This window comes from Hipposideros armiger, unplaced genomic scaffold (assembly GCF_001890085.2).
Source record: "Hipposideros armiger isolate ML-2016 unplaced genomic scaffold, ASM189008v1 scaffold_928, whole genome shotgun sequence".
Classification (NCBI taxonomy): Eukaryota; Metazoa; Chordata; class Mammalia; order Chiroptera; family Hipposideridae; genus Hipposideros; species Hipposideros armiger.
In genome coordinates, this window is record NW_017732278.1 from 452,182 (window position 1) to 469,410 (window position 17,229).

Consider the following 17,229-nt stretch of genomic DNA (forward strand, 5'->3'; position numbering starts at 1 on the left):
GAGGACTTACAAATGTGATAGAATTTCTAGATCCTGATTTGTTCAGAGACCTGCCTTAATCAACCATGACTTATAAATAGAACCACAGCATCATCAGTTTCAGGAAAATAAATTAGTAGAAACTGATGATAAAGACTCTTCACAAAATAAAACTCATTATGTATACATTTAAGTTAAAATTTATCTACCAGAAACCTAAAGTTAACATCTAACTTAATATTGAAAAATCAGAGGGCCTGAGTGTTTCCCTGAGGATGAATTGCCTCATCATGGAAGGTGTAGGGGGGAGGGCGGTGAATAAATTAAATAAAATATGTTTGAGACCTGTATGTAACACTAGAGTTCTCTGCCCTAATATGCATCCAACATCCTAAATTTATATGAAGTAACACAAAGTACGGCTTAGAATTTCACCGCGCTGGTCAGATCTGAATGACTAACTGGGTAATGATGCAATATATACCAAATATGATAGCTTCATAGGAAGCAAGCAGAATACCTGAAGAGCACAGTCACCACAAAGAAAATTAACAAACTAAACAACTAAATTTATATACAAGGAAGAACAACAATTTAAAAAAAAATCCAATATTCATGAAACTTAAGAGATGAAAATACAAACTTGCAACAGAAACAAGCATATGAAGCAGAGTCAATTTAAATTATTGTGTATAAAATATAAATTGCTGAAATAAGGTTCTCAATAAATATGTTGGATAGAAAAAAATACGTTCAACAGGTGGAATTAATGAACTGGATAATGAAGTAAGGGAACTATCTGAAACAATTCAGTAAGAAAGGTAACATATATTTTATGGGTCACCAAATAAGAGAAAAAACAAAGAATAGAAATACGTAATTATATAATAACTAGAATTTCCAAGAATTAAATATAGAAATAACAAGCAGGATATATAAAAGCAAAACAAATGTGCACACACACATACATGAACACACATATATAAATACACAATTAGAAATATTTTTACATTTAAGAACCTCAAAGAAAACATGACAATTTCAGAATCGTCAGAAGAGAAAAAAAGTTAAGCAACAAAGCACAAAAATAACACTGACTTCAAACTTCTCACTAGATGATATTTCAAAGTGTTTATAGATATTAATATGTTTTTTTTAGTCATTGAGCAGCACAGTTTATATACAAGTAAACTATCATTTGAGTAGTTTGGCCAATTTAATATTTTCTCAGAAACATAAGTTCTCAGGGGGTTTAGTACCCAATAATATTCTTTGAAAGCACTCACAGTAGAAGTACATCAACACGAACAGAAATGACTCCAAGTAGAACAATAATATGGAAAGTGAAGGTGAGTAAATAACTCAGTAAATGTAATTGTCTAAATAAGCAGTGCCAACAATGATGATATTATGAGAATAGTTGTCAGGGGCCATTAGTGGATCCTACTAACAAGAATAAAAGTAAATATATGAATAACAGAAAATGTAAGTGATCCAGGGAAAGTTAAGAAAGCAGAAAATATAAAATAAAAAACAAATATCAAATCAAACAAAAAACTAAATTAGCAGAGAATACTTCTAAAATAATAATTGAAATGTACATAAATTATCCTTGCTATAAAAAGACAGATGCCAAATTGTATTATAATTAAACAAAGGTCAAGCAATCTATTGTTTTATTTCTGCAAAATACAGAAAAATTAATTATGTAAGTATGAATGGAATCAATCAACATGTATCAGATAAAAGGAAACCTGAAATAGCTTGTAGAAAATTTTCATATCAGATTAAATGTAATTTAATTTTAAAGCTAAAGACAGAATAAGATGTACTATATACTGACAAAAGACATAATTTGTTGTGAAGAGATAATAACCATATTAGAGCCAATTACCAAATGTCTCTCCAGTACCCCTTTTAAATATTTTTCTCCCATGCCAAACATTTTAGTTATATTATGTACATGGTATTTTAATAAGTTCCCTGGAAAGTTCAAAGAAATACAAGCATGAAAAAAGAAATCAACTTCACTATTGGATAAAAGGGAGGGCAATATCAGTGGACCTAATCTTGAGGATATTTGTGCTGTGATGAAGATGATATTAGATGGAAGAAAGTACAATAAAAATTAGCTCCTGATCATAAGAAGGAGAGGTCATGAGGAATGGATTTTTTAACGCAGTCAAGGGAAACACTCATAAGAGCTGTGATTAGGAATACTCATTAAAGAAAATTCGGTTTTTTTTGTTTTTTTTTTAAAGATTTTTATTGGGGAATTGGGGAATGGGAACAGTGCTGGGGAATTGGGGGAAGGGAAACAGACAAGTTGCTGTCGTTTTGTTCTTCAATCTAGTTGTGGAGGACGTTGCTTCAGTGGCCCAAGTTGGCACCATCATTGCGCTCTTCTCTGGCGAGGCAGATCAGTCGCCGGCTTCTGGACGGCCGCTCACTGCGGCTGCTGGCCGCTCACGCTGGCTGCTGGCTACATACGGTAGCCCATGGCAACCCACTGCCACAGGGAGTGCAGCCTACGCCGTCGCCGGCGACTCATGGCAGCCCAGCTCCAGGTTGAGCTGTCGTTCAGCATCTTAGCTGTAGAGGGCAGTGTCACTGGCCCTCATATGTGGGATCCGAACCGGGGCCCTCTGGCATCCCAAGCGAGTTCTTAACCATCGCGCCACTCGGCCGGCCCGAAAATTCGTTTTTTAAATACCAGAAAAACTAAGAAATGCCAACTTGTTTACAAACAAAATATCTTCAATTAATGGATCCAATCCATTAACTACTAGCGAGAGAACATTCAGGAAGCCAATTCAGGGTCATTCTGTAAGCTAATCATCATGTTTCAGAATGTGCCAAAGTTAGTGCCAGAATCACGTAAGAATAGTCATTAGGCTTTTTGGAGTCATGGGATACAGGGTTTTAGAAAAGCCACAGAAAAGATGGGGGTTGTGTTATTATAAATCTAGTTTGAAATTACAGGTTGGAGAGTGGTTCTAAGAGAGAAATCATACAAATAAGCCAGAAGCAATAATTAAAAAACAAACTGGGTAATAATACACATTCTCAAGCATTCACACATGTGCTATCCTTGGGATGGATCAGAGTAGGGACACTAATATTGAATTTCAGCCAATAATGTGCAAATTAAGAAACATCATCAAAGATTCTTGAATTTTACGTTTCAGGCAGAAAATGATGTATAATGGCATAGGCAGGAGCATAAACAGCTAGTGTGATAGCTTTTCACCAGATACAGAATTACAGAATGTAAACGATTTCCTCATTATTTGGACAACACTGTCTTCCTGCTTACCCCCCCCCCCCGGTACTTTGTATATGATCATAGTTTTGTTTTGTTTTGTTTTTCTCATTGGAACTTTTTAGGATTGTCACTTATTTTGAAGCTTTATGTAACATAATGATGTGTCTTGGTATGATTTCTTTGTTCATGTTCATTCATATTGAGTTTTATTTAGACCCTTTAAATGTAGAAAAATCTTAGTTTTTATGTCTTAGCGATTTTTCATGGACGTCTCATCCCTATATTTTCTTTGTTCTTTATTTCTGGGACATATATAATATAAGTCCCATGCTAGGTGTTTTAGGCTACTCTTCTAATGTTACCCTCTATCTGTTATTGTTTTATGACACTGCTTCTCTATCTGCTTTTTCCAATATGTCCTCAACTTTATTGTTTAACATCTCTTTCAAATTTTTACTAATGTAATAATATTGTTAATTTCTAAGAGTTCTTTTTTTAAACTCACTTTTTAAAAGATGCATCCTACCTTGGATTGATGAATGTAGATTATTTTCATTATCTCTGTATAGTAATTGAGGTAATTTTGCTTATATGAGGTGTGATAAAAAAAATACAGTGAATGTTTAAATTTTAAAACTTTGTTGCGGTAAAAGACACATTGCCATTAATCCCCCTCACTTGGAACACACTTATCCCATCATTCTTGCCACTTTCTGAAGCAGTTCTGGAAGTCCTCTTTCATGAGTGTCTTTAGTTGCGCTGTCGTGGCTACCTCGATGCCCTGAATTGATTCAAAACGTTTACCTTTCATGGTCATTATGACTTTGTTGAGGAGCCAGAAGTCACACGGTGCCAGATCTGGTCAATAAGGTAGATGTGGACACACCAGTAATATTTTTACTTGACAGAAATTGCCGTACCAGAAGCAATGTGTGACATGGAGCACTGTCATGATGGAGGATGATTTACAGCACACTTTAAAACACATCTTCTCTCAACTGTAGCTCACACCTGACTGATGGAACTGAACAAGTTGAAACTTATTACACACTGTCATTAAGGTTTGATGCACTGCTTCCCATATTGAAGATCCCTGCCTTTCCATTGGATGGCACTCAGCAACAGTATTCACCATATTGTGGAATCACAACAGAAAGACTCTGTGTCACATATTGCTTCTGTTACAGCAATTTCTGTCAAATAAAAACATTACGGTGTGTCCTTATCCACCTTATTCACCAGGTCTGGCACTGTGTGACTTCTGACTCTTCCCTGAAGTCAAAATGACCATGAAAGGTAAACGTTTTGAATCAATTCAGGACATCAAGGCAGCCACAACAGCACAACTCAAGACACTCATGAAATAGGACTTCCAGAATTTCAGAAAGTGGGAAGAACAATGGGATAAGTGTGTTCAAAGTGAGGGGGAGTATTTTGAAGGGGGTTAACAGCAATGTGTCTTTTACTGTAATATTTTTTTTATTTAAACAGTCACCATATTGTGTGATCACATGTCATATTTTCTTCTGCTTCTTGCATTTTTCTGTATCATTTCCAAGTTACTTTTCTTCTTTATATATGTTGGTTGTTCCCTGTCATATTAGTACCTCTTTTCAAAGGTCAAACTATCATTGGTTATCACCCTTTTTTAATACTGAGTCAATTTAAAGCTGAAAGGACATTTTGTATAAAATGGTGAAACTGGTGAACTGCTGGGCCTTTGGAATAATGGTTAGGCAGGAATCAGGCCATTTCTTTCTGGAACTTCGGAATATCAATAGGAATTTCTATGTCAGAAACTAACTCCAGAGAAAATTATCCAACATCTTGAGAGTACAAGATATGGAGTGATAGGAAAAAGAGATGATAATTTAATAGTTTGCAGTGTCATTCTATAATTTCTGAATATTCACTTCATCTGTCAAAGACTATGTGAGTCCACAGCTGATTTTAGAGATAATCTGTATCATTTTTTCCAAATAGTTAAACTGCCTTCTGCCTAGATATGAGAAAGTCATTTACTGGCTGTGCAGGTTGAGGAATAAAATCAGTGAGTTTCACTGTATATTTTTTAGATTTCACTAAATCCTTTTGTTTCAGCTCCACCAAAACATTGGCTTTCAGAGATAATTGATGTCACCAATTCCTGAATCTTTCTGAGAAACTGTATTATGAGTTACTTTGCTTTTGTTGGTTACTCCTTTGAGGGTATTTAACCAAATGGAGAAAGCTGAAACATAAATCATTTAGGATTTCTCATCTAATTTTTAACATCACAATTTATGTTGACATCTCTTCCGTTTTATTCTCTTCACTGTGATTCTTATGGGTTTCAGGAAAGAATAAAAATAAATGCAAATAAAACATCCACCATATTTAACTATAACTTATTCCCTTCACGTATTACTTTAAGTTAGACACAATAAATTACAAATATATATTTTTTTTAATTTCCCAAATATGATGTTTAATTTGTCCAGACACTGTCATCTCATTTCTAACAAGGTTATATTGGAGGAGGGTTTTTTTTTACCTCTATTTGACAGGCTAAAGGGAAAAGAAAGAAAATATTTAAAAATAATTAATCATAAAAGTGAGTCCATCAAATCATTAAAATAACCTATGATTTTTTTAAAGCACACTAAAAGCTCAAAGAATAAATGAATCAGAATTTTATGATAATGGTCATTCATCTAATTTTAAAGCTTCAAATATTAAATTGAGGAACAATGTTCTCTAAATTTTTAATTATACAAAAGCATTCCAAAGTAAGCACCTCCATATATACTCCTAGTTTGATTCTCATGGAGATTTACATAGTCTAAAAGGAAGTCAACCGACTGTTACCATCTAATTTGCTCTCATCGTATTGATATAACTAAAAAGCCGATTTGTAGAAAACTTAATGCAGAAGTATGATAGCATACTTTCATTTACTTAAAAATGCATTTTATATAATTGTAAATGATTACAATATTAACTGAGCATTTTAAATTTGCTGCTTCTATCTGTGATTATTTTTGAAGATTACTAGGTAAAAATAGTATCTTGAATCATTGCCAAAAGTCTTAATTCAAGTGGTTGTTTTACTAAAAATGTTTGAGATCTTATAACTCAGATGACAATTCAAGTTTATGAAGGTCCTGTGGCATTGTTGGTAATCATGGTTTGGGAATCAGACATGTTTAATTGATGTTGGTCCATTATTTATTTAAATGTATGGCTAAAAGATATTTTAAATAGTCTTTATGCTGCTTTAAAATTTTACAAAGAAGGGTTTTAAAATTTTTTTGTTTGTTTTCTTTCTTTCTGAGTACCATCTGTTTGTCATGGAAAGTAAAACAATAATGTTTAATATGAAATTTGCACTCAAGTCTGAAACCTAAGTTAAGTGAAGTTTTGGAAACTAATTATCTATAACATATCTAATTCATTTATATTTATATCTCAATCTATCAATGTCAAATAAAATAAATTATTTCAATTTCAATTTCTGATGATCTTAACAAGCTTCTGATTGCTAAACTGGAAATTATGTCTTGCTGTGTAGTGATGGTCTCCTGGATTAGCACAGCTGTTAGTATTTCATTCCATTTTTTTAAATTACTATATTACACAAATTCAGTATGTTTAATTTTGGTATTGAAATAACGTCAAAAGCAACTTCGTAAAAAAGAAATGTATTTCTTGTTAGGAACAAAATCACATATAACTGAATTAATCATAGAAATATTGCATATCAAGTAAATGCCAAATTTAAAAAAAAGGTCAAGCAATTATGTATAGAAGAACTGGTAGAAAACTAGCATCTTAATTAGAAAGTTTGCACTCAGTCATTAGAAGCAGTGTTTATTTGTAAGGAGGGTAACAGAGAGTGAAAGGCACTATACTTAGGTGGCATTTGATGTTCTTAGCACTTAACTTTAAATGTGATGTTTGAGGGATGGAAGCAGAGCAATTTCAGAAAGGCTGAGATGTGAGGTTCAAATACTACCAAGCAGGGAAATATGTGACCTGCTGCAGAAGCTGAGTTCTACATTTTGGACAAATGTATAACATTTCACCCAGTTAATGACGTTACTGTTACTGACAGGTATCAACATATGGTTTTAGAAGATATGTCCATTGGGTAATTACTTTCACGATTCTTTCAATGTAAATAAATACAAAAAGAGGTGAAATCCTCAAGCCCTTGTATGATAACATAAAAACACAAAATTCAAAAGAGAAATAGTAAAAAATAAAATAAAAATAAAGGCCTATTATTGGATTTCGAATCTCTGGCTGTTTAATTGAGTAAGGACAGCATACCAATCTAAGTTTCAGTATTGGATTTCTACCACATCTGTTCCCCAACAGAGGCTGTCAGCTTCACTCTTCTGTCACTACACAATATATCTTCTTCATGATGAAAGGGCAACTTCTACCTTATTTACCATTATATTTCCAGCATCTAGGTTGTGTGGACCCATGGTGGCTATCCAATATCTTGTGATAACTGGATGGATTGATTACAATCCTCAGACAAGAGACAGTAGATGATATGCACAACCAATAATCATTAACAATTACTCTGCATAAATTGAGGAGAACCTGTATCAGAGCAATATTTTTTTCATTCAAAGAACAAGACAGTGTAACTTGATAGGCAAAAAAGTTGATAGTGAAAAGTATTTCAAAGAAGACAGGAGTGTATGCAAATATCTCAACAGAGTTTATTTACACAAAACAGTGCATAGTTTACTTATTTATTTGTTTATTTATTTTTTTACAGCTTATGAATAACAGAAATTTATTTCTCACAGTTATGGAGGCTGGAAGTCTGAGATCAGGCTGTCAGCGTGGTGGGGTGAGGGCCTTCTTCCAGGCTGCAGACTGCCAATTTCTCATATCCTCACTTGGCAGAATGGTCTACATAGGTCTCTGGGTTTCTTCTTTTAAACAATATTTATTTATTTATTATTTATTTATTTATAATAACTGTTTTATTTTTCAATTACAGTTGGCTAACAATATTATATTAGTTTCAGCTGAACACCATAGTCATTAGACATTTATATAACTTACAAAATGATCACCCCAACATAGTTATTACAATAGTACTGACTATATTCTTTAGGCTATAATCTGTACTTCTTAGCCCCTTGCCCTTTTTCATCCAAACTCAAGCCCTACTCCCAACTGGAAACCATCAAAATGTTCTCTGTATCTATGAGGTTGTTTCTGTTTTGTTTGTTTGTTTTGTTCTTTAGATTCTATGTATAAGTGAAATGATATGGCATTTGTCTTTCTCTGCCTGAATTACACTGCTCAGCACAATACTCTTAGGGCCCATCCATGTTGTTGAAGATGGCAAGATTTCATTCCTTTTTATGGCTGAGTAATATACCATTGTACATGTATACCACCTTGTCTTTATCCAGTCATTTACTGATGGGTACCCAGGTTGCCTCCATGTCATGACTATTGTAAATAATGCTTTAATGAACATCTGGATTCAATGTCCCTCTGAAGCAGGGTTTTGGGTGTCTTTGAATAAATACCCAGAAGTGGGATTACTGTGTTCTTCTTTCTCTCCAGTTATAGCCTTTGTTTTAAAGCCTATTTTGTCTGATATAAGAATAGCTACCCCAGTTTTTTTTTTACTATTATTTCCATTTGCATGAAATATCTTTTCCTATGCCTTTACTTTCATTCTGTGTGTGTCTTTTAATCTGAGGTGAGTCTCTTGCAGGCAGCACATTAAGGTACTTGTTTTCTTATCCAATCAGCCACCTTATCATTGGATTAGAGGATTTAATCCATTTACATTGAAAGTAATTGTTAATAGATTTGTAGTTATTGCCATTTTATTATTTGTATTTTTTATCTTTATTTTTCTTCTTAAAAACTCTCTAACATTTTTTAAAATACTGCTTTTGTAGTGATGAACTCTTTTATAAGAGCTTTTTGTTGTCTGGGAAGCTCTTTATCTGTACTTCAATTCTAAATGATAGCATTGCTGGGTAGACTAACCTTGGTTATAGGTCCTTGCTTTTATCACTTTGAATATTTCATGACAATCCCCTCTGACTTGCAACTTTCTGTTGAGAAATCAACTGACAGTTTTATGGGAGCTCCCTTATAGGTAAATACGTAACTGCTTTTCTCTTGATGCTTTAAGATTTTCTCTGCCTTTAACCTTTGGCAGTTTAATTATAATGTGTCTTTATTCAGGCTTCTTTGGGTTCATCTTGTTTGGGACTCTCTGTGCTTTCTGGGCTTGTATATCTATTCCCTTCACCAGGTTAGGGAAGTTTTCTGTCATTATTTCTTCAAATAGGTTTTCAATTCCTTGCTCTCTCTCTCTTCTCCTTCTAATACCCCAGTGATGCAGATGTTGCTATGCTTGATAGTACCCCAGAGGCCCCTTAAAAAGTCTGCTTTTTTTTATTCATTTTCTTTTGATTGTTCTGATTGGGTGTTTACTGCTATCTTAAGTTCTAAATTGCTGATTCGATCCTCTGCTTCATTTAATCTACTGTTGATTCCCTCTAATGCATTCCTTATTTCAGTTATTGTATTCTTCATTTATGACTGGTTCATTTTTATGTTTTCTATCTCCATTTTTATTTTTCCTATCTCCTTCTTGAAGTTCTCCTTCAGTTCATCTACTCTTCCCCTAAGTTCATTAAGCATTCTTATAACCAGTGTTTTGAACTCTGCTTTTGGTAGAGTGCTTGTTTCCATTTTGTTTACTTCTTTCACTGGAGATTTCTTCTATTCTTTTATTTAGCACATGTTTCTCTGCTTCCTCATTTTGGCTTCCCTGTATTTATTTCTACTATTAGGTAGGGCTGCTACGTCTTCTGGTATTAGTAGAGTGACCTTATGTAGTAGGTGTGTTGTGGGGCTCAATGGCACAATCTTTCTGGTCACCTGAGCCAGGTGCTCCAGGTGTGTCCCTTGTGTGTGTTGTGTGTGCTCTCCTATTGTAGTTCAGTCTTGGTTGCTGTTTTCACATCAATGGGAGGGAATGACCCTTGGGCTGATTGATTGTAAGGACTGACCGTGACTACAGTAGCGGAGCTGTGATGCAGGGGCTGACCCTGTGGAGCAGGATTCACTGTAGCAGCATTCTCGTTCCTACCCAGTCTGCCTTTTGGATGTGTCACCCACAGAGGCAGCTGGATATTTCTCCAGTTTGGTCCAAAGCTGGCCATTGTGCCTACCGTCCCTGGGGCTTCCTGAGAGCAGCCATGCCATAGACCAAGTTCAACCACAGCCTGTGTTTTGCCCAGGGCCACCCAGCATGAGTCACAAAGCAATCCACACATGGCAGCTGCCCGCAGTGAGCTTGGAGGTACCTGGGAGAGGCCAACCCATGAACCAAGGCTGGCTGCCATTAGGCAGGGCTTGGAGGTCAGCACAAGGTACAGCACATGCCAAGGCCAGATGCTATTTGTTTGGGTTTGGGGAACCATTTAGATATTTTAGGAAAGTCTGCAGCATGAGCCAACACACACTATTTGTATGAAAAAGCCACTGGCATCAGCTTGGGTATGCCCGCACGTTGGGCAGGGAGGGATTCTGAGGAAATCACCAAGGCAAGGCAAGCAATGGTGTTCACTAAATTGATGGAGACTCAGATATGACAGCCACCTGCATCTGCATGCTGGGAAGGCTCAATAAAGAAACAATGGCTTCTGCCAACACTTCTGTCTGGGAGAAAGCTGCCCCTCCAGCCCTCTCCCTGAGTCAAGACAATTCAGTTTCTCTCTGTAATCCCTGGTACCTTTCAAGCTGCTGCCCCAGCACTGAAGCTCAGAGTAAGTGAGTCATCAGTGAGTAAGTCCGTGCATGGACCTTTTAAGAGGAGCACCTGGGACTTCAGCCACCTTCCATCTCACTCAGCCACAATTTCCACTGGTTTTCACATCCAGATGTTGTGGGGAATCCTCTTCCCGACAATGGAACCCTGGACTGGGGAGCCTGGTGTGGGGCTGGGATCCCTCACTCCTCAGGGAGGAACTCTGCAGCTGAGATATCCTTCTGATTTATAACCACAACATGCAGGTGTGGGACAAGCCCATTCTATGTCTCTGCCCTTCCCATCACTCTCAAGGTGGCTTCTTCTTTATGTCCTTAGTTGTAGAACTTCTGTTTAGCTAGACTTCAGGTGATTTTCAATGATTGTTGTTCTGTAGTTTAGTTGTAATTTTGATGTGGTATGAGAAGAGGCAAGCACAGTGTTTACCTACTCCACCATCTTGACCAGAAATCTCTATGGTTTACTTAAAATGCATGGATAATAAATTTTATTTGTACCAGTATTTCAGAAATTAAGCTTATTATTAATATTATAAAGGACAGTTGAAATTCTTCCCCAAAATTAACTTAATGAAAACTATAGGGTATTAACTTAACAGCCTGATAAAATACCCAAGAGTATATAGCAGTATCTGCTTTGTTCTGGAATCTTGAGAAGATGACATATCTAGATATTTTGTATATTTCAATATGCTAAACACATAGGAATGCTCACACACAATTTGTTTTTTGGTAAACTAAGTTTATTCTTCAGAAAAGAAACTTCTGCATATATGAGACTAATTGTAATATATAACATTTAAATGGTTATAATTATGGAAACCAAATACATTATTATAAATTAAATCTTGCCTAGAATAGTTATTTAAAATACTATAATAATAAAGAGCTATCATTTAGTAAGTTTTACATGTATATTCCAAGTAAATACAATAATGAAGAAGCAAGATATAAAGTAGTTCTAGAGAAAAAGGAATTCCTTAACATATATTTTCTTCTTTGACTCTAAAATAAGAAAAGAAAAGAACTAAATGGCCACCATAAGGGATACAATTATATTATAATTAAAATGCCAACAGTTATCAAATAAATTAAATAGAGTCACAGAACTTAAAGGATATAGTGGTAAGATATATTAAGGCATACTAAAAATTATTTAAACATCTTCATGGTAATTGCTGGAAGTATAACTTGTGGCAAGAGTAGGATTATAGGATAAGAAATTAATTTTTTTTAATTTTCAAACACAAATTTATGTTCTCTTCTAAGCTTCAATACATCAAATATTACCACTCTTCACACTTTATTTCTCACATCCACCCCCTGAAATTTTTAACAGAATTCCAAAAATTCAAAACAATACTACAAAGTACCCAGAATTTTACTTTAATTGTATAGTACAAAAATTTTACTTCTTTCTGCTTAAAATAAATCTCATATAAATGGTGCTGAAGAATATGAATGATAAAAACAAGAGAACCCTTTCTTGCTTTATGCCATTTAAAATACCTGTTATTGCCAGAAGAAAAGGAGATTGATATTCAAGTCAGTATTACATCAGAAAAACAATAGTATAGCTTTTATGGCAACTACATGATAATATTTTTTTATTAAATATTGTATTTTACTAGACTTCTGCAACATAAATACTGAAACATTTTTTAAAGCTACTTTTATATATGTCTAATTTTGGTGTTAGGTGTCTTAGCTTTAATTATATTTTTTAAAGGATTCATGGCAATCTATAAGTTTAAGAATCATTATCACACATATTTTAAATTTCTAATTTAAATATCAAATGGGTATGTTGACAAAATTGTATTTCATATCAACAGGTTTAATATCCTCTTTTATATGACTAGTAAATGTAGCATTTAACATTTAATCATTGATGTTTCTAAAAACTAAAGTTTTAAATGGGATGTTACTCATTAAATGGGATGTCACCTTCTTCATTTTCTATAAAAAAACCTAATGAGTAATTATTTAGGGGAAAATAATGTAATAACTTCAGGCTTTAGATTATTGTTACTTAATTTGAAAATAAGGATTAATCATATTAAATATGCAACACTCTCTAGTAATGCATAAATTTCCTACTTAGCTTTCCTTTCAAAACATCATGCAGTTTCTATTTAATTCTTTGTAGTAATGGGAACTTAATTTGTCCCATTTACTTTATTTATTTTTGACAGGTTATTTGTAAACAGTTTTATTTTATATTAAGGTATATTATCTCATTTTACTTTATAGTCAAATGCATATAATATCACAAAAATCACAGTGCCAGAAAATTCTACTTTCCCAACAGATATTCCCATATTATTGAGGTAGTCTTAGATCATATTCAGCTTTTAAAGAGCCTCATCAGTATTTAGTTATTCTGACTTTACAGTTCAACTTAAATCTCTCACTTGAGGAAAGCTATTCAGATGAAATTGCCCCCCCCCTCAGTCATTTCCTAACGAAAGCATATTATGCTTTTATTTTCATTTTTATTCAGTTTAAACTTTTTAAAGCCAAAGCAGTTGGGAAACACTGATACTTAATTCAAACTAAAGATGGTTATGTTACTTTATGTTTAGATTATTGTATAGTTTAATATTCTCTCTTTTTTTAGAGCTGCTAGCAGAGTTTGTTTGAAGTTTTTAAAAAATTTAGTTTATTATTTCAACCTAAAACATCGTAATGATTCATTTTTGGAGAAAATGTGTAGCTAAATTAACTATCAACTGCAGTATATACAAGTAGAACTTGTTACTAAGTAACAAATACCTGTTATCAGGGGGGTGATATTAGATCTTACTGAACACAGGCAGAGTCGGGAAGTGATCTCTAAGGAAAGGGATCAGTCACAAGCTATCACAAACCTCCCATTACAGATGGTAGAGGAAAATAAATGATCTAGGTTTTCTGCCTTAATAGGTTTCTGTCCTTGTCTTCTGGAAAACATTCATTTCAATTTTATCTACTCTGAATCACCATAGAACTTTAAAAGATTAAATATTATAGGGTCTACAGAATAGTAATTTAGAAATAAAATATTCCTTTTGCAGGTGCAGCCTGTCAAGCTGCTAACATTTAGTTAAGCTTTTACAGTCTATAGAAAAGCTTTCTGGGAAAATGAAGCCAGTAATTGTGGTAGTCACCTTAAGTCATGCTTTGAATAATCTTCAGAGGCTTTGCCAGTTTCCCCTACATCAGATATAATAGCTGGTACTCAGATGTACACACTACTAAATATGCAAAAATATAATAAGAATAAAGAAACACTGAAGTCTCTTTTTTTCATAAGAAAAAATTATTTTATCGGAGTAAATTAAAATACATTTCATGTTGTTTTAAATATTATCCCGGCCTATGTACAAGTATGAATCTTATATAAGAAATGAGACACTAGTCTAACTCCTCATATCGTTTGCTCTACTAGTTAATCAATTCAACAGATGTTTATCAGTGCCAAACATTTGCTCTTCCTGGGGCACAATTTTGAAAATGAGAGGTTACAACTGTTATCTCCCCAAATTTAACAATTATTCTTAATGTTGAAATGGCAGAAATGTTTATTTGAAAATCATAACAAGGCAAAGATACCAGTATGATCACTTCTAATTAACACTAGTGAATTTCTAGCCAGTGAAAAAATGCCAGAAAAATATATACAATGATAGATGGAAAAGAATAAGCAAAACCTCTATATTTTTTAAATTTAATAAATAAATAAAAGATTACAGACACCCAAACAGTGCTGAACACAACACAGCAGGTGATCCAGTGATTCTTTTAGAGAGATCTGATCTCCTTGGGTCAAAACACAAGCTTCCAATTTCAGAGGAGACAGCACATCAGGTTGTGGCTCATAGTACTGTTTTAACTGTGAGAGCAGAGTATGCATGATTGAATTAGCCAGCTGCGAGTTTCTTCGAAGGACATCATAGAATCCCTCATAAAGCATGAGTTGAACATCAGCCTGCTGGCCTAAGCATCTCCTCAAACTATCCATGATCTCAAGGCAAAAAGTTTCATTGGTGACCAAATTGTAACGGCTGTGGACATCCACATAAACCTGGCTAACACCAATAGACTGACAGCACTGTGAGGATGACAAGCTGCCTAAAACTTTGAAGTTCTTCAGGAGTAGTAGAAACCCAGCAACTGCAGATTTTCGGGCATCAAGCCAGCTGGCAAACATGGCTTTCTGAAAGACAGGTATCAGGGAGTCTCTCATTGACATGCTCACTTTGAGAAGGGGCTGCACTGCTTTCAGCAGCCCTTGCACAGTTTGAAGGGGCAGAAAGTATAAGTAGTCAAAAGTTTTAGAAGAACAACTCTGAAGAATTAAGGGTGAACACATGATGATATTTGAAAGCAGGTCTAAGTAATGGCTGATAGGAGAGGATGCTCTGGTAACAACTCTGTTGAAGACTTGCTCCAGGATTTCTTGTCTGATCATCTCATGGATCTTAAAAGTTTCCAACAGGATATTTGCTCCCAGCTTACATGCATGCTGCTGTGGTGTTCTAGAAAGACCTGAGCCAGTTTCAATAGTTTTTCCATCAGGAATCTTCTTTGGCCAATAAAAATCCATTAAAATGAAGACAAGGTCTACCAGGCCCTGAGTAACGTGATTCCAGCTATGAACATTATTCTTTACCATTCCCAGGATCATGGTGGAAACACAAGACCTATGAGGCACTAGATTCTGCAGAAACTTTGAGCCTTGGAGAAGCTGAAGATCCTTAACGCTTTTTATAACTGAAGTCTTTAAAAGGTCAAACACCTGTTCCTCAAATCTTTGTATTCTTGTTATGGAAAGCAGGAGGGCAATGCTGAAGGGACATATATGATTACTGAAATCTCCTTGCTGTCCTGCCTTCAAGTGTTTCAGGAGATCTCTGCCTAGTTCACAGTCCAATTTGACAGCAAACACAATGTGTAGAATAATGGTGCCTTCCACATGACGAAGTTCCCCTGATGGCATGGTGACAAGATCCAAGGGCTCATTACCACTCTGTTCCTCATTGTCCTGCTTATCTAGCTCGTTGAAGAAAGCAGTGATTCCTTCTAAAACCCTCTTTTGGTTTCCCTTTAAGGAGAGAACCAGAAGCTTATAGATCACAGGTGGTACTTCTTGAAGATTCAACTTGGAGAACATCTTCAACACTTTTTCCACCACAAATTCCACCTCTTCTGCAGTCAGAGGGACATCCTTGAACATGGAGGTGAGTTGAACTACATATTGCCGATCCCATCTGACAGAACAGAGGGTTTTAATCAACTGCTTCTTACATTCTTCCCCACTCACTTCATCTTTTCCATAAACCAGATTTTCCTTTTTGGTAACAAGGGCAGTGAGAATGATGGGTAATAACTCCAAAGATTTTCCGTTCATTAGGTTGCTCTCTTTGATCGCAACAACAAACTCATTGGCTAATTCAACCAATAATGGTCCTGTAAAATTGTGGGCCTCCAGCATCAGTAATCCTATGATCTCAGATGCTACTTCTTTCTGCAAATCCCCTGATTCCACCAAATGAATACAACAAGTGTATGTCTTAAGTCTCCTAAAAGCTCCAGCTTTCTCAGAGTAGGGGGAATCTTTGAAGATGGCTCTCAGGAATGCTCCAGCAGTTTTTCCTTTTACTGCCTGATTCTGAAGGAGAGTAGCCAACTCATTTTCTTTCAGGGTTTGAAGAAACTCCTGCAATCTGTCTGCTGTGTTTTCTGTTGCCAGAGATAGAATTTTCTGGTCCATTGTTGCACATATCATGAAAAGTTGGGGGGAGGCGCCACCTGAGAACTGGAACTCGGGACCACAGAGTGAGCATGTGCAGGGTGGCCTAGGCGTACCAGCAGCGATATCTTGACTGGTTAAGCTCTTCTTCTGTCAGTTTTGGAGGCTGGGAGTAGGAGGTCAGGGGCCAGCATGGTAGGTTCTGGTGAGGACCCTCTTCCTGGCTTGCAGATGGCTGCCTCTTCACTGTGTGCTCACAAGGCTTTTCTCACCGTTTTCAGGTGGAGTGATGCAAAACCTCTATTTCTCAAAAGTGATCACATTAACATTGCAGAAAACTTTCAATGTATCTCAGATATTTATTATAATTAGTTTATCGTAATGGCAATGGTGTTAATGTTTGCTATAAATTCAAAGCACAAAAATAAATACAATTCAATAT

The 17,229-nt window shown here is 35.2% G+C and overlaps 1 pseudogene; it reads right to left on the reverse strand.

The window, feature by feature from the left end:
- Positions 1-14,762: 14,762 nt before the first annotated feature.
- LOC109375329 (Fanconi anemia group I protein pseudogene) lies at positions 14,763-16,808 on the reverse strand (annotated as a pseudogene).
- Between the last annotated feature and the right edge of the window lie 421 nt (positions 16,809-17,229).